This window comes from Protopterus annectens, chromosome 13.part0 (genome assembly GCF_019279795.1).
Source record: "Protopterus annectens isolate FY-2018-M chromosome 13.part0, PAN1.0, whole genome shotgun sequence".
Lineage (NCBI taxonomy): Eukaryota > Metazoa > Chordata > Ceratodontiformes > Protopteridae > Protopterus > Protopterus annectens.
This window is the reverse complement of record NC_056747.1, coordinates 501916290-501935465: the sequence shown is the minus strand read 5'-3', so window position 1 is coordinate 501935465 and position 19176 is coordinate 501916290. Positions and strand designations below refer to the sequence as shown.

Below are 19176 nucleotides of genomic sequence, written 5' to 3'. Positions count from 1 at the left end.
AAAACGCTATTATTTTGTAATGTCTCTGGACCCTGCAACTATCAGCTCGATTTTTAATTGAAATATATAACTTGTTACTAAAGCACCCAGACCATCTGATTATAATTGGTGGAGACTGGAACTTAACAATAAATCCATCTAATGCTGGATCAAATAAAAATAACACTCAATTGCCTCAAGCCACAACTTTTTTATTAGAATTAATTGAAGACTTTAACCTAACAGATCCCTTTGAATTTAACAACACAGATATTTAAGAAGCAAATATACCTATTTCTCCCCTAACATAAGACCTGGTCAAGAATTGACATCTTCCTAATTTCTCAATGCATTGCTGACAATGAAGTATAATATATTTCAGAACCTAGATCAATATCTGATCACTCAAAAATAAATATAATTATAACACAAAGCTAGATACACTACCCACATTACTTCAAACAGGAATCTAACTGAAACCTGCTGAAAATTAAAGAAGTGGAGCACAAAATTATAAACTCCCTTATTCAATTAAATGAAAACCTTGCAAATAAGGATACTCCTTCGGATATTCATTGGGCAGCCTTTAAAGCCACGGCTAGGGATACCCTAATCCGAAAAGCATCATTTTATAAGAAGCTAAATAGGGAAAAAATAAGTAACACAGAAGGCAAGTTAAGACTAATCAAACTGGAATTACAAAAAAAAAATTCATCTGCTCTTGAGAAACAAATGGCAAGCTTACAAAAACAGTTAAATGAGACTACAACACAACAATATACGGTCACAGAACTTAGAATGCTATACAAGTATGAGGAATGGACTCAGATCCTCTCCAAATTGTTATAGAGACTTATCAATGTAAGAAACCCCCATGTAAAATACAAGAGATAAAATATAAAGATAAATCCTTCAACTCAGATACTGAAATAATAAGGGCTTTTGAAGAAATATTTCAAACCATCTATGGCCCAAAAGACCATATACATGACATCCTTTTCCAAAACTTTGCGGATAATTTAGAATTCCCTCTGATTAATGAATCTCAAATAGTCTAAAACAGTAGTTCTCAAGCTTTTTTGATTCTCGGCTCCCTTGTTGAATCCAGGTTTTCCCAAGGTGCCCCCCCACCATCAAATTCTAACAAGTATACTTCGCAAAATAATTTTTTTTTTTTAATTAAAAGGGTTAGTTAGGTAAAAATAAATAACACATATATTTAAGTTCTCAAAAAATGTAATTGTAATTGAACAAATTAATAACACAGGTATTTAAGATCACAAAAACATACATTTCAATTAAATTGTCCAGAATTTCGTAAAATGTCCAGATTTTTATATTTGGTCTACTTCGGATTAAATTTATAGTATTCTAGGGTGGGTTTGTCATAATTATTGAGGTCGTCACTTCATAGATACAGGGTATGGGGTTGATTATGACCTTCAGGTTATTAATCTTTTGAGCAGATCATTAACAATCAAGGGTACTTTTCCTTTATCGGGGCAACAGTTTGGTCCGCTGATGCTGCTGCAGACATGACACTGAGGTGGAGACCTAGTAAAGGCATGAAATATTGCACTGCATGTCATGAACATGTAGAAGTATTGTACTAAAAAAAATTCAGCTTTGTTTGGCAGCATTGCAACTGTGACCTGGGTTTTTTTTGGAAATGCTATAGCTTGACTGCTGTCAGAAGCAGTGAAAATGGTTGTATTAACTCTGCCAGTTGGAGAGGTTGTACATAGCTGGTGAGCAGCTTTACAGTAGCATTTCAGGTTCAAAGTAGTCTGTCATTGCCCAGTCCTTTAGTTTTATTGGCCTTTATGCCGGATTGACAACTGTGGTCAGACACTTAATTGTAGAAGGGCATTTTATATATAATCCAGACGCAGTCTTCAAACTACATTCCTCCAGGTCTGTAGCAGCTTTGTCAGACCAAGCTGTTGCCACGATAAGTCCCCGATCTTCAGAGACATCCCTGATTTTTCTCTCAAATTTAACTCTGTCCTCTCAATCCCTCCCCAAACTGGTGACTTTTGAACAAAAGAGGAACGGCGATGCCCGCATATCTCCTCACTGTCCCCGATATTCAGAGACTATACCTTCCTTAATCATTTGCTATTTCATATAACATTTTGGTGTTTCAGATACAAACTAACTATTTTATGCAACTATTAAAGAAAACTTAGAATGTATTTTGTTATAAAATCTCAGGGCATTTGCCATCTTTTAGTTTTTTTCGCAGGACATAGCTGCCCAAACAAAGACAAACCCTCACAAAGAGGGACAGGTGGTAATCATACAATTAACTTGATTACATTTTCAAGCCTGTCATTCAAACATTGCTTAAAATATTATAACACACATGGCCATTAATGAAAATCAAAGGAAGGAAAATAAGATCGGTGCTGACAATGTAAAGTAGGCAGCACAGTACCTGTTGTAAACTAATGAGAGAAACCACAGCCAAGGATCCCCTCATAATAGGGATAAGTAGGCAGCACAGTACCTTTTGTAAACTAATGAGAGAGAACACCACAACTGAGGATCCCCTCATAATAGGGATAAGTAGGCATCACAGTACTGTTGTAAACTAATGAGAGAGAAACCACAGCCAAGGATCCCCTCATAATAGGGATAAGTAGGCAGCACAGTACTGTTGTAAACTAATGAGAGAGAAACCACAGCCAAGGATCCCCTCATAATAGGGATAAGTAGGCAGCACAGTACTGTTGTAAACTAATGAGAGAGAAACCACAGCCAAGGATCCCCTCATAATAGGGATAAGTAGGCAGCACATTACTGTTGTAAACTAATGAGAGAAAACACCACAGCCAAGGATCCCCTCATAATAGGGATAAGTAGGCAGCACAGTACCTGTTGTAAACTAATGAGAGAGAACACCACAGCCAAGGATGCCCTCATAGTAGGGATAAGTAGGCAGCACAGTACTGCTGTAAACTAAGGAGAGAGAACACCACAAGCCAAGGATCCTATCATAATAAAGATAAGTAGGCAGCACAATATTGTTATACACTAAAGAGAGAGAAACCACAGACAAGGATCCCCTCATAATAGGGATAAGTAGGCAGCACAGTATTGTTGTAAACTAATGAGAGAGAAAACCACAGCCAAGGATACCCTCATAATAGGGATAAGTAGGCAGCACAGCACTGTTGTAAACTAATGAGAGAGAACACCACAGCCAAGGATCCCCAAATAATAGGGATAAGTAGACAGCACAGTACTGTTGTAAACTAATGAGAGAGAAACCACAGTCAATGATCCCCTCATAGTAGGGATAAGTAGGCAGCACAGTACTGTTGTAAACTAATGAGAGAGAAACCACAGCCAAGGATCCTCTCATAATAGGGATAAGCAGGCAGCACAGTACTGTTGTAAACTAATGAGAGAGAAAACCACAGCCAAGGATCTCCTCATAATAGGGATAAGTAGACAGCACAGTACTGTTGTAAACTAATGAGAGAGGAAACCACAGCCAAGGATCCCCTCATAACAGGGATAGGTAGGCAGCACAGTACCTGTTGTAAACTAATGAGAGAGAAAACCAGAGCCAAGGTTCCACTCATAATAGGGATAAGTAGGCAGCACAGTACTGTTGTAAACTAATGAGAGAGAAACCACAGCCAAGGATCCCCTCATAATAGATATAAGTAGGCAGCACAGTACTGTTGTAAACTAATGAGAGAGAAAACCACAGCCAAGGATCACCTCATAATAGGGATAAGTAGGCAGCACAGTACTGTTGTAAACTAATGAGAGAGAAACCAAAGCCAAGGATCCCCTCATAATAGGGATAGGTAGGCAGCACAGTACCTGTTGTAAACTAATGAGAGAGAAACCACAGCCAAGGATCCCCTCATAACAGATATAAGTAGGCAGCACAGTACTGTTGTAAACTAATGAGAGAAATAACCACAGCCAAGGATCCCCTCATAATAGGGATAAATAGGCAGCACAGTACAGTTGTAAACTAATGAGAGAGAAACCACAGCCAAGGATCCCCACATAATAGGGATAAGTAGGCAGCACAGTACAGTTATAAACTAATGAGAGAGAAACCACAGCCAAGGATCCCTCATAATAGGGATAAGTAGGCAGCACAGTACTGTTATAAACTAATGAGAGAGAACACCACAGCCAAGGATCCCCTCATAACAGGGATAAGTAGGCAGCACAGTACCTGTTGTAAACTAATGAGAGAGAAAACCACAGCCAAGGATCAACTCATAATAGGGATAAGTAGGCAGCACAGTACTGTTGTAAACTAATGAGAGAGAAACCACAGCCAAGGATCACCTTAAATAGGGATAAGTAGGCAGCACAGTACTGTTGTAAACAAATGAGAGAGAAAACACAGCCAAGGATCCCTCATAATAGGGATAAGTATGCAGCACAGTACTGTTGTAAACTAATGAGAGAGAACACCACAGCCAAGAATCCCCTCATAACAGGGATAAGTAGGCAGCACAGTACTGTTGTAAACTAATGAGAGAAAAACCACAGCCAAGGATCCCCTCATAATAGGGATAAGTAGGCAGCACAGTACTGTTGTAAACTAATGGGAGAGAACACCACAGCCAAGGATCCCCTCATAATAGGGATAAGTAGGCAGCACAGTACTGTTGTAAACTAATGAAAGAGAAACCACATCCAAGGATCCCCTCATAATAGGGATAAGTAGGCAGCACAGGACTGTTGTAAACTAATGAGAGAGAAATCCACAGCCAAGGATCCCTTCATAATAGGGATAAGTAGGCAGCACAGTACCTGTTGTAAAGTTATGAAAGAGAAAACCACAGCCAAGGATCAACTCATAATAGGGATAAGTAGGCAGCACAGTACTGTTGTAAACTAATGAGAGAGAAACCACAGCCAAGGATCCCCTCATAATAGGGATAAATAGGCAGCACAGTACTGCTGTAAACTAATGAGAGAGAAACCACAGCCAAGGATCCTCTCATAATAGGGATAAGTAGGCAGCACAGTACTGTTGTAAACTAATGAGAGAGAACACCACAGCCAAGGATCCCCTCATAATAGGGATAAATAGGCAGCACAGTACTGCTGTAAACTAATGAGAGAGAAAACCACAGCCAAGGATCCCTTCATAACAGGGATAAGTAGGCAGCACAATATTGTTGTAAACTAATGAGAGAGAAAACCACAGCCAAGGATCCCCTCATAATAGGATAAGTAGGCAGCACAGTACTGTTGTAAACTAATGAGAGAGAAACCACAGCCAAGGATCCCCTCATAATAGGGATAAGTAGGCAGCACAGTACTGTTGTAAACTAATGAGAGAGAAAACTACAGCCAAGGATCCTCTCATAATAGGGATAAGTAGGCAGCACAGTACTGTTGTAAACTAATGAGAGAGAAACCACAGCCAAGGATCCCCTCATAATAAGGATAAGTAGGCAGCACAGGACTGTTGTAAACTAATGAGAGAGAAAACCACAGCCATGGATCCCCTCATAATAGGTATAAGTAGGCAGCACAGTACCTGTTGTAAACTAATGAGAGAGAAAACCACAGCAAGGATCCCCTCATAATAGGGATAAGTAGGCAGCACAGTACTGTTGTAAACTAATGAGAGAGAAACCACAGCCAAGGATCCCCTTAAATAGGGATAAGTAGGCAGCACAGTACTGTTGTAAACTAATGAGAGAGAACACCACAGCCAAGGATCCCCTCATAATAGGGATAAATAGGCAGCACAGTACTGCTGTAAACTAATGAGAGAGAAAACCACAACCAAGGATCCCCTCTTAACAGGGATTAGTAGGCAGCACAATATTGTTGTAAGCTAATGAGAGAGAAAACCACAGCCAAGGATCCCCTCATAACAGGGATAAGTAGGCAGCACAGTACTGTTGTAAACTAATGAGAGAGTAAACCACAGCCAAGGATCCACTCATAATAGGGATACGTAGGCAGCACAGTACCTGTTGTAAACTAATGAGAGAGAACACCACAGCCAAAAATCCCCTCATAATAGGGATAAGTAGGCAGCACAGTACTGTTGTAAACTAATGAGAGAGAAAACCACAGCCAAGGATCCACTCATAATAGGAAAAAGTAGGCAGCACAGTACCTATTGTAAACTAATGAGAGAGAAAACCACAGCCAAGGATCCCCTCATAATAAGGATAATTAGGCAGCACAGTACCTGTTGTAAACTTATGAGAGAGAAAACCACAGCCAAGGATCCCCTCATAATAGGGATTAGTAGGCAGCACAATACTGTTGTAAACTAATGAGAGAGAACACCACAGCCAAGGATCCCCTCATAATAGGGATAAGTAGGCAGCACAGTACTGCTGTAAACTAATGAGAGAGAAAACCACAGCCAAGGATCCTCTCATAATAGGGATAAGTAGGCAGCACAGTACTGCTGTAAACTAATGAGAGAGAAAACCACAGCCAAGGATCCTCTCATAATAGGGATAAGAAGGCAGCACAGTTCCTGTTGTAAACTAATGAGAGAGAACACAACAGCCAAGGATCCTCTGATAATAGGGATAAGTAGGCAGCACAGTACTGTTGTAAACTAATGAGAGAGAAAACCACAGCCAAGGATCTCCTCATAATAGGGATAAGTAGGCAGCACAGTACTGTTGTAAACTAATGAGAGAGAAAACCACAGCCAAGGATCCCCTCATAATAGGGATAAGTAGGCAGCACAGTACTGTTATAAACTAATGAGAGAGAACATCACAGCCAAGGATCCCCTCACAATAGGGATAAGTAGGCAGCACAGTGCTGTTGTAAACTAATGAGAGAGAAACCACCGCCAAAGATCCCCTCATAAAAGGGATAAGTAGGCAACACAGTACTGTTGTAAACTAATGAGAGAGAAAACCCCAGCCAAGGATCCTCTCATAATAGGGATAAGTAGGCAGCACAGTACCTGTTGTAAACTTATGAGAGAGAAAACCACAGCCAAGGATCCCCTCATAATAGGGATTAGTAGGCAGCACAATACTGTTGTAAACTAATGAGAGAGAACACCACAGCCAAGGATCCCCTCATAATAGGGATAAGTAGGCAGCACAGTACTGCTGTAAACTAATGAGAGAGAAAACCACAGCCAAGGATCCTTTCATAATAGGGATCAGTAGGCAGCACAGTACTGCTGTAAACTAATGAGAGAGAAAACCTCAGCCAGGAATCCCCTCATAACGGGGATAAGTAGGCAGCACAGTACTGTTGTAAACTAATGAGAGAGAACACAACAGCCAAGGATCCCCTCATAATAGGGATAAGTAGGCAGCACAGTACTGCTGTAAACTAATGAGAGAGAAAACCACAGCCAAGGATCCCCTCATAACAGGGATAAGTAGGCAGCACAGTACTGTTGTAAACTAATGAGAGAGAAAACCACAGCCAAGGATCCTCTCATAATAGGGATAAGTAGGCAGCACAGTTCCTGTTGTAAACTAATGAGAGAGAACACAACAGCCAAGGATCCTCTGATAATAGGGATAAGTAGGCAGCACAGTACTGTTGTAAACTAATGAGAGAGAACACAACAGCCAAGGATCCTCTGATAATAGGGATAAGTAGGCAGCACAGTACTGTTGTAAACTAATGAGAGAGAAACCACAGCCAAGGATCCTCTCATAATAGGGATAAGTAGGCAGCACAGTACTGTTGTAAACTAATGAGAGAGAACACCACAGCCAAGGATCCCCTCATAATAGGGATAAATAGGCAGCACAGTACTGCTGTAAACTAATGAGAGAGAAAACCACAGCCAAGGATCCCTTCATAACAGGGATAAGTAGGCAGCACAATATTGTTGTAAACTAATGAGAGAGAAAACCACAGCCAAGGATCCCCTCATAATAGGGATAAGTAGGCAGCACAGTACTGTTGTAAACTAATGAGAGAAACCACAGCCAAGGATCCCCTCATAATAGGGATAAGTAGGCAGCACAGTACTGTTGTAAACTAATGAGAGAGAAAACCACAGCCAAGGATCCCCTCATAATAGGGATAAGTAGGCAGCACAGTACTGTTGTAAACTAATGAGAGAGAAAACCACAGCCAGGGATCCCTCATAATAGGGATAAGTAGGCAGCACAGTACTGTTGTAAACAAATGAGAGAGAAACCACAGCCAAGGATCCCTCATAATAGGGATAAGTATGCAGCACAGTACTGTTGTAAACTAATGAGAGAGAAACCACAGCCAAGGATCCCCTCATAATAGGGATAAGTAGGCAGCACAGTACTGCTGTAAACTAATGAGAGAAAACCACAGCCAAGGATCCCCTCATAACAGGGATAAGTAGGCAGCACAGTACCTGCTGTAAACTAATGAGAGAGAAAACCACAGCCAAGGATCTCCTCATAATAGGGATAAGTAGGCAGCACAGTACTGTTGTAAACTAATGAGAGAAAACCACAGCCAAGGATCCCCTCATAATAGGGATAAGTAGGCAGCACAGCACTGTTGTAAACTAATGAGAGAGAAACCACAGCCAAGGATCCCCTCATAATGGGGATAAGTAGGCAGCACAGGACTGTTGTAAACTAATGAGAGAAAACCACAGCCAAGGATCCCTCATAATAGGGATACGTAGGCAGCACAGGACTGTTGTAAACTAATGAGAGAGAAAACCACAGCCAAGGATCCCCTCATAATGGGGATAAGTAGGCAGCACAGTACTGTTGTAAACTAATGAGAGAGAAAACCACAGCCAAGGATCCCCTCATAATAGGGATAAGTAGGCAGCACAGTACTGTTGTAAACTAATGAGAGAGAAACCACAGCCAAGGATCCCCTCATAATAGGGATAAGTAGGCAGCACAGTACTGTTGTAAACTAATGAGAGAAAACCACAGCCAAGGATCCCCTCATAATAGGGATAAGTAGGCAGCACAGTACTGTTGTAAACTAATGAGAGAGAAACCACAGCCAAGGATCCCCTCATAATAGGGATAAGTAGGCAGCACAGTACTGTTGTAAACTAATGAGAGAGAAACCACAGCCAAGGATCCCCTCATAATAGGGATAAGTAGGCAGCACAGGACTGTTGTAAACTAATGACAGAGAAAACCACAGCCAAGGATCCCCTCATAATAGGGATAAGTAGGCAGCACAGTACTGTTGTAAACTAATGAGAGAAAACCACAGCCAAGAATCCCCTCATAACAGGGATAAGTAGGCAGCACAGTACTGTTGTAAACTAATGAGAGAGAAAACCACAGCCAAGGATCCCCTCATAATAGGGATAAGTAGGCAGCACAGTACTGTTGTAAACTAATGAGAGAGAAACCACAGCCAAGGATCCCTCATAATAGGGATAAGTAGGCAGCACATTACTGTTGTAAACTAATGAGAGAAACCACAGCCAAGGATCCCCTCATAATAGGGATAAGTAGGCAGCACAGTACTGTTGTAAACTAATGAGAGAGAAAACCACAGCCAAGGATCCCCTCATAATAGGGATAAGTAGGCAGCACAGTACTGTTGTAAACTAATGAGAGAGAAAACCACAGCCAAGGATCCCTCATAATAGGGATAAGTAGGCAGCACAGTACTGTTGTAAACTAATGAGAGAGAAAACCACAGCCAAGGATCCCCTCATAATAGGGATAAGTAGGCAGCACAGTACTGTTGTAAACTAATGAGAGAGAACACCACAGCCAAGGATCCCCTCATAATAGGGATAAGTAGGCAGCACAGTACTGTTGTAAACTAATGAGAGAGAAAACCACAGCCAAGGATCCCCTCATAATAGGGATAAGTAGGCAGCACAGTACTGTTGTAAACTAATGAGAGAGAAAACCACAGCCAAGGATCCCCTCATAATAGGGATAAGTAGGCAGCACAGTACTGTTGTAAACTAATGAGAGAAAACCACAGCCAAGGATCCCCTCATAATAGGGATAAGTAGGCAGCACAGTACTGTTGTAAACTAATGAGAGAGAAAACCACAGCCAAGGATCCCCTCATAATAGGGATAAGTAGGCAGCACAGTACTGTTGTAAACTAATGAGAGAGAAACCACAGCCAAGGATCCCCTCATAATAGGGATAAGTAGGCAGCACAGTACTGCTGTAAACTAATGATAGAATCCACAGCCAAGGATCCCCTCATAATAGGGATAAGTAGGCAGCACAGCACGGTTGTAAACTAATGAGAGAAAAAAAACACAGCCAAGGATCCCCTCATAATAGGGATAAGTAGGCAGCACAGTACTGTTGTAAACTAATGAGAGAGAAAACCACAGCCAAGGATCCCCTCATAATAGGGATAAGTAGGCAGCACAGTACTGTTGTAAACTAATGAGAGAGAACACCACAGCCAAGGATCCACTCATAATAGGGATAAGTAGGCAGCACAGTACTGTTGTAAACTAATGAGAGAGAAAATCACAGCTAAGGATCCTCTCATAATAGGGATAAGTAGGCAGCACAGTACTGTTGTAAACTAATGAGAGAGAAAACCACAGCCAAGGATCCCCTCATAATAGGGATAAGTAGGCAGCACAGTACTGTTGTAAACTAATGAGAGAGAACCACAGCCAAGGATCCCCTCATAATAGGGATAAGTAGGCAGCACAGTACTGTTGTAAACTAATGAGAGAAAACCACAGCCAAGGATCCCCTCATAATAGGGATAAGTAGGCAGCACAGTACTGTTGTAAACTAATGAGAGAGAAAACCACAGCCAAGGATCCCCTCATAATAGGGATAAGTAGGCAGCACAGTACTGTTGTAAACTAATGAGAGAGAAACCACAGCCAAGGATCCCCTCATAATAGGGATAAGTAGGCAGCACAGTACTGTTGTAAACTAATGAGAGAAAACCACAGCCAAGGATCCCCTCATAATAGGGATAAGTAGGCAGCACAGTACTGTTGTAAACTAATGAGAGAGAAAACCACAGCCAAGGATCCCCTCATAATAGGGATAAGTAGGCAGCACAGTACTGTTGTAAACTAATGAGAGAAAACCACAGCCAAGGATCCCCTCATAATAGGGATAAGTAGGCAGCACAGTACTGTTGTAAACTAATGAGAGAGAAAACCACAGCCAAGGATCCCCTCATAATAGGGATAAGTAGGCAGCACAGTACTGTTGTAAACTAATGAGAGAGAAAACCACAGCCAAGGATCCCCTCATAACAGGGATAAGTAGGCAGCACAACACTGTTGTAAACTAATGAGAGAGAAAAAACACAGCCAAGGATCCCCTCATAATGGGGATAAGTAGGCAGCACAGGACTGTTGTAAACTAATGAGAGAGAAACCACAGCCAAGGATCCCCTCATAATAGGGATAAGTAGGCAGCACAGTACTGTTGTAAACTAATGAGAGAGAAACCACAGCCAAGGATCCCCTCATAATAGGGATAAGTAGGCAGCACAGGACTGTTGTAAACTAATGAGAGAGAAAACCACAGCCAAGGATCCCCTCATAATGGGGATAAGTAGGCAGCACAGTACTGTTGTAAACTAATGAGAGAGAAACCACAGCCAAGGATCCCTCATAATAGGGATAAGTATGCAGCACAGTACTGTTGTAAACTAATGAGAGAGAACGCCACAGCCAAGAATCCCCTCATAATAGGGATAAGTAGGCAGCACAGTACTGTTGTAAACTAATTAGAGAGAAACCACATCCAAGGATCCCCTCATAATAGGGATAAGTAGGCAGCACAGTACTGTTGTAAACTAATGAGAGAAAACCACAGCCAAGGATCCCCTCATAATAGGGATAAGTAGGCAGCACAGTACTGTTGTAAACTAATGAGAGAGAAAACCACAGCCAAGGATCCTCTCATAATAGGGATAAGTAGGCAGCACAGTACTGTTGTAAACTAATGAGAGAGAAACCACAGCCAAGCATCCCCTCACAATAGGGATAGGTAGGCAGCACAGCACTGTTAAACTAATGAGAGAGAAAACCACAGGCAAGGATTCACTCATAATAGGGATAAGTAGGCAGCACATTACTGTTGTAAACTAATGAGAAAACCACAGCCAAGGATCCCCTCATAATAGGGATAAGTAGGCAGCACAGTACTGTTAAACTAATGAGAGAGAAAACCACAGCCAAGGATCCACTCATAATAGGGATAAGTAGGCAGCACAGTACTGTTGTAAACTAATGAGAGAGAAAACCACAGCCAAGGATCCCCTCATAATAGGGATAAGTAGGCAGCACAGTACTGTTGTAAACTAATGAGAGAGAAACCACAGCCAAGGATCCCCTCATAATAGGGATAAGTAGGCAGCACAGTACTGTTGTAAACTAATGAGAGAGAACACCACAGCCAAGGATCCCCTCATAATAGGGATAAGTAGGCAGCACAGTACTGTTGTAAACTAATGAGAGAGAAAACCACAGCCAAGGATCCCTCATAATAGGGATAAGTAGGCAGCACAGTACTGTTGTAAACTAATGAGAGAAAACCACAGCCAAGGATCCCCTCATAATAGGGATAAGTAGGCAGCACAGTACTGTTGTAAACTAATGAGAGAAACCACAGCCAAGGATCCCCTCATAATAGGGATAAGTAGGCAGCACAGTACTGTTGTAAACTAATGAGAGAGAAAACCACAGCCAAGGATCCCCTCATAATAGGGATAAGTAGGCAGCACAGTACTGTTGTAAACTAATGAGAGAGAAAACCACAGCCAAGGATCCCCTCATAATAGGGATAAGTAGGCAGCACAGTACTGTTGTAAACTAATGAGAGAGAAACCACAGCCAAGGATCCCCTCATAATAGGGATAAGTAGGCAGCACAGTACTGTTGTAAACTAATGAGAGAGAACACCACAGCCAAGGATCCCCTCATAATAGGGATAAGTAGGCAGCACAGTACTGTTGTAAACTAATGAGAGAGAAACCACAGCCAAGGATCCCCTCATAATAGGGATAAGTAGGCAGCACAGTACTGCTGTAAACAAATGATAGAAACCACAGCCAAGGATCCCCTCATAATAGGGATAGGTAGGCAGCACAGTACTATTGTAAACTAATGAGAGAAAACCACAGCCAAGGATCCCCTCATAATAGGGATAAGTAGGCAGCACAGTACTGTTGTAAACTAATGAGAGAGAACACCACAGCCAAGGATCCCTTCATAATAGGGATAAGTAGGCAGCACAGTACCTGTTGTAAACTAATGAGAGAGAAACCACAGCCTAGGATCCCCTCATAATAGGGATAAGTAGGCAGCACAGGACTGTTGTAAACTAATGAGAGAGAAACCACAGCCAAGGATCCCCTCATAATAGGGATAAGTAGGCAGCACAGGACTGTTGTAAACTAATGAGAGAGAAAACCACAGCCAAGGATCCCCTCATAATAGGGATAAGTAGGCAGCACAGCACTGTTGTAAACTAATGAGAGAGAAACCACAGCCAAGGATCCCCTCATAATGGGGATAAGTAGGCAGCACAGTACTGTTGTAAACTAATGAGAGAGAAACCACAGCCAAGGATCCCCTCATAATAGGGATAAGTAGGCAGCACAGTACTGTTGTAAACTAATGAGAGAAAACCACAGCCAAGGATCCCTCATAATAGGGATAAGTAGGCAGCACAGTACTGTTGTAAACTAATGAGAGAAAACCACAGCCAAGGATCCCCTCATAATAGGGATAAGTAGGCAGCACAGTACTGTTGTAAACAAATGAGAGAGAAACCACAGCCAAGGATCCCTCATAATAGGGATAAGTAGGCAGCACAGTACTGTTGTAAACTAATGAGAGAAAACCACAGCCAAGGATCCCCTCATAATAGGGATAAGTAGGCAGCACAGTACTGTTGTAAACTAATGAGAGAAACCACAGCCAAGGATCCCCTCATAATAGGGATAAGTAGGCAGCACAGTACTGTTGTAAACTAATGAGAGAGAAAACCACAGCCAAGGATCCCCTCATAATAGGGATAAGTAGGCAGCACAGTACTGTTGTAAACTAATGAGAGAAAACCACAGCCAAGGATCCCCTCATAATAGGGATAAGTAGGCAGCACAGTACTGTTGTAAACTAATGAGAGAGAAAACCACAGCCAAGGATCCCTCATAATAGGGATAAGTAGGCAGCATAGTACTGTTGTAAACTAATGAGAGAGAAACCACAGCCAAGGATCCTCTCATAATAGGATAAGTAGACAGCACAGTACTGCTGTAAACTAATGAGAGAAAACCACAGCCAAGGATCCACTCATAATAGGGATAAGTAGGCAGCACAGTACTGTTAAACTAATGAGAGAGAAAACCACAGCCAAGGATCCACTCATAATAGGGATAAGTAGGCAGCACAGTACCATTGTAAACTAATGAGAGAGAAAACCACAGCCAAGGATCCCCTCATAATAGGGATAAGTAGGCAGCACAGCACTGTTGTAAACTAATGAGAGAATCCACAGCCAAGGATCCTCTCATAATAGGGATAAGTAGACAGCACAGTACTGTTGTAAACTAATGAGAGAAAACCACAGCCAAGGATCCCCTCATAACAGGGATAAGTAGGCAGCACAGTACTGTTGTAAACTAATGAGAGAGAAACCACAGCCAAGGATCCCCTCATAATAGGGATAAGTAGGCAGCACAGTACTGTTGTAAACTAATGAGAGAGAAACCACAGCCAAGGATCCCCTCATAATAGGGATAAGTAGGCAGCACAGTACCTGTTGTAAACTAATGAGAGAGAAACCACAGCCAAGGATTCCCTCATAATAGGGATAAGTAGGCAGCACAGTACTGTTGTAAACTAATGAGAGAGAAACCACAGCCAAGGATCCCCTCATAATAGGGATAAGTAGGCAGCACAGGACTGTTGTAAACTAATGAGAGAGAAAACCACAGCCAAGGATCCCCTCATAATAGGGATAAGTAGGCAGCACAGTACTGTTGTAAACTAATGAGAGAGAAAACCACAGCCAAGGATCCCCTCATAATAGGGATAAGTAGGCAGCACAGTACTGTTGTAAACTAATGAGAGAGAAACCACAGCCAAGGATCCCCTCATAATAGGGATAAGTAGGCAGCACAGTACTGTTGTAAACTAATGAGAGAGAAAACCACAGCCAAGGATCCCCTCATAATAGGGATAAGTAGGCAGCACAGTACTGTTGTAAACTAATGAGAGAGAAACCACAGCCAAGGATCCCCTCATAATAGGGATAAGTAGGCAGCACAGTACTGTTGTAAACTAATGAGAGAGAAAACCACAGCCAAGGATCCCCTCATAATAGGGATAAGTAGGCAGCACAGTACTGTTGTAAACTAATGAGAGAGAAAACCACAGCCAAGGATCCCCTCATAATAGGGATAAGTAGGCAGCACAGTACTGTTGTAAACTAATGAGAGAAACCACAGCCAAGGATCCCCTCATAATAGGGATAAGTAGGCAGCACAGTACTGTTGTAAACTAATGAGAGAGAAAACCACAGCCAAGGATCCCCTCATAATAGGGATAAGTAGGCAGCACAGTACTGTTGTAAACTAATGAGAGAGAAACCACAGCCAAGGATCCCCTCATAATAGGGATAAGTAGGCAGCACAGTACTGTTGTAAACTAATGAGAGAGAAAACCACAGCCAAGGATCCCCTCATAATAGGGATAAGTAGGCAGCACAGTACTGTTGTAAACTAATGAGAGAAAACCACAGCCAAGGATCCCCTCATAATAGGGATAAGTAGGCAGCACAGCACTGTTGTAAACTAATGAGAGAGAAACCACAGCCAAGGATCCCCTCATAATGGGGATAAGTAGGCAGCACAGTACTGTTGTAAACTAATGAGAGAGAAACCACAGCCAAGGATCCCCTCATAATAGGGATAAGTAGGCAGCACAGTACTGTTGTAAACTAATGAGAGAGAAAACCACAGCCAAGGATCCCCTCATAATAGGGATAAGTAGGCAGCACAGTACTGCTGTAAACTAATGAGGGAGAACACCACAGCCAAGGATCCTAATAATAGGGATAAGTAGGCAGCACAGTACTGTTGTAAACTAATGAGAGAGAAACCACAGCCAAGGATCCCCTCATAATAGGGATAAGTAGGCAGCACAGTACTGTTGTAAACTAATGAGAGAGAAACCACAGCCAAGGATCCCCTCATAATAGGGATAAGTAGGCAGCACAGTACTGTTGTAAACTAATGAGAGAGAAAACCACAGCCAAGGATCCCCTCATAATAGGGATAAGTAGGCAGCACAGTACTGTTGTAAACTAATGAGAGAAAACCACAGCCAAGGATCCCCTCATAATAGGGATAAGTAGGCAGCACAGTACTGTTGTAAACTAATGAGAGAGAAAACCACAGCCAAGGATCCCCTCATAATAGGGATAAGTAGGCAGCACAGTACTGCTGTAAACTAATGAGAGAGAAACCACAGCCAAGGATCCCTCATAATAGGGATAAGTATGCAGCACAGTACTGTTGTAAACTAATGAGAGAAAACCACAGCCAAGGATCCCTCATAATAGGGATAAGTAGGCAGCACAGTACTGTTGTAAACTAATGAGAGAAAACCACAGCCAAGGATCCCCTCATAATAGGGATAAGTAGGGAGCACAGTACTGTTGTAAACTAATGAGAGAGAACCACAGCCAAGGATCCCTCATAATAGGGATAAGTAGGCAGCACAGTACTGTTGTAAACTAATGAGAGAAAACCACAGCCAAGGATCCCCTCATAATAGGGATAAGTAGGCAGCACAGTACTGTTGTAAACTAATGAGAGAAAACCACAGCCAAGGATCCCCTCATAATAGGGATAAGTAGGCAGCACAGTACTGTTGTAAACTAATGAGAGAGAAACCACAGCCAAGGATCCCTCATAATAGGGATAAGTAGGCAGCACAGTACTGTTGTAAACTAATGAGAGAGAAAACCACAGCCAAGGATCCCTCATAATAGGGATAAGTAGGCAGCACAGTACTGTTGTAAACTAATGAGAGAAAACCACAGCCAAGGATCCCTCATAACAGGGATAAGTAGGCAGCACAGTACTGTTGTAAACTAATGAGAGAGAAAACCACAGCCAAGGATCCCCTCATAATAGGGATAAGTAGGCAGCACAGTACTGTTGTAAACCAATGAGAGAGAGAGAAACCACAGCCAAGGATCCCCTCATAATAGGGATAAGTAGGCAGCACAGTACTGTTGTAAACTAATGAGAGAGAAAACCACAGCCAAGGATCCCCTCATAATAGGGATAAGTAGGCAGCACAGTACTGTTGTAAACTAATGAGAGAGAAACCACAGCCAAGGATCCCCTCATAATAGGGATAAGTAGGCAGCACAGTAGTGTTGTAAACTAATGATAGAAACCACAGCCAAGGAACACCTCATAATAGGGATAAGTAGGCAGCACAGTACTGTTGTAAACTAATGAGAGAGAAAACCACAGCCAAGGATCCCCTCATAATAGGGATAAGTAGGCAGCACAGTACTGTTGTAAACTAATGAGAGAGAAACCATAGCCAAGGATCCCTCATAATAGGGATAAGTAGGCAGCACAGTACTGTTGTAAACTAATGAGAGAAAAGCACAGCCAAGGATCCCTTCATAATAGGGATAAGTAGGCAGCACAGGACTGTTGTAAACTAATGAGAGAGAAAACCACAGCCAAGGATCCCCTCATAATAGGGATAAGTAGGCAGCACAGTACTGTTGTAAACTAATGAGAGAAAACCACAGCCAAGGATCCCCTCATAATAGGGATAAGTAGGCAGCACAGTACCTGTTGTAAACTAATGAGAGAGAAAACCACAGCCAAGGATCCCCTCATAATAGGGATAAGTAGGCAGCACAGTACTGTTGTAAACTAATGAGAGAGAAACCACAGCCAAGGATGCCCTCATAATAGGGATAAGTAGGCAGCACAGTACTGTTGTAAACTAATGAGAGAGAAAACCACAGCCAAGGATCCCCTCATAATAGGGATAAGTAGGCAGCACAGTACTGCTGTAAACTAATGAGAGAGAAAACCACAGCCAAGGATCCTCTCATAATAGGGATAAGTAGGCAGTACAGCACTGTTGTAAATTAATGAGAGAAAACCTCAGCCAGGAATCCCCTCATAACGGGGATAAGTAGGCAGCACAGTACTGTTGTAAACTAATGAGAGAGAACACAACAGCCAAGGATCCCCTCATAATAGGGATAAGTAGGCAGCACAGTACTGCTGTAAACTAATGAGAGAGAAACCACAGCCAAGCATCCCCTCACAATAGGGATAGGTAGGCAGCACAGCACTGTTAAACTAATGAGAGAGAAACCACAGCCAAGGATCCCCTCATAATGGGGATAAGTAGGCAGCACAGTACTGTTGTAAACTAATGAGAGAGCACAACAGCCAAGGATCCTCTGATAATAGGGATAAGTAGGCAGCACAGTACTGTTGTAAACTAATGAGAGAGAAAACCACAGCCAAGGATCTCCTCATAATAGGGATAAGTAGGCAGCACAGGACTGTTGTAAACTAATGAGAGAGAAAACCACAGCCAAGGATCCCCTCATAATAGGGATAAGTAGGCAGCACAGCACTGTTGTAAACTAATGAGAGAGAACATCACAGCCAAGGATCCTCTCATAATAGGGATAAGTAGGAAGCATAGTACTGGTGTAAACTAATGAGAGAGAAACCACAGCCAAGGATCCCCTCATAATAGGGATAAGTAGGCAGCACAGTACTGTTGTAAACTAATGACAGAGAAAACCACAGCCAAGGATCCCCTCATAATAGGGATAAGTAGGCAGCACAGTACTGTTGTAAACTAATGAGAGAGAAAACCACAGCCAAGGATCCCCTCATAATAGGGATAAGTAGGCAGCACAGTACTGTTGTAAACTAATGAGAGAGAAAACCAGAGCCAAGGTTCCACTCATAATAGGGATAAGTAGGCAGCACAGTACTGTTGTAAACTAATGAGAGAGAAACCACAGCCAAGGATCCTTTCATAATAGATATAAGTAGGCAGCACAGTACTGTTGTAAACTAATGAGAGAGAAAACCACAGCCAAGGATCCCCTCATAACAGGGATAAGTAGGCAGCACAGTACTGTTGTAAACTAATGAGAGAGAAACCACAGCCAAGGATCCCCTTAAATAGGGATAAGTAGGCAGCACAGTACTGTTGTAAACAAATGAGATAGAAACCACAGCCAAGGATCCCCTCATAATAGGGATAAGTAT

At 42.2% G+C, this 19176-nt stretch overlaps 1 protein-coding gene across 1 annotated transcript in view; it reads left to right on the top strand.

Moving 5' to 3' along the window:
• The window catches only part of LOC122787923 (dynein beta chain, flagellar outer arm-like), a 5188001-nt gene that overhangs the window by 2319987 nt on the left and 2848838 nt on the right, over positions 1–19176 (top strand). The window lies entirely within an intron of this gene.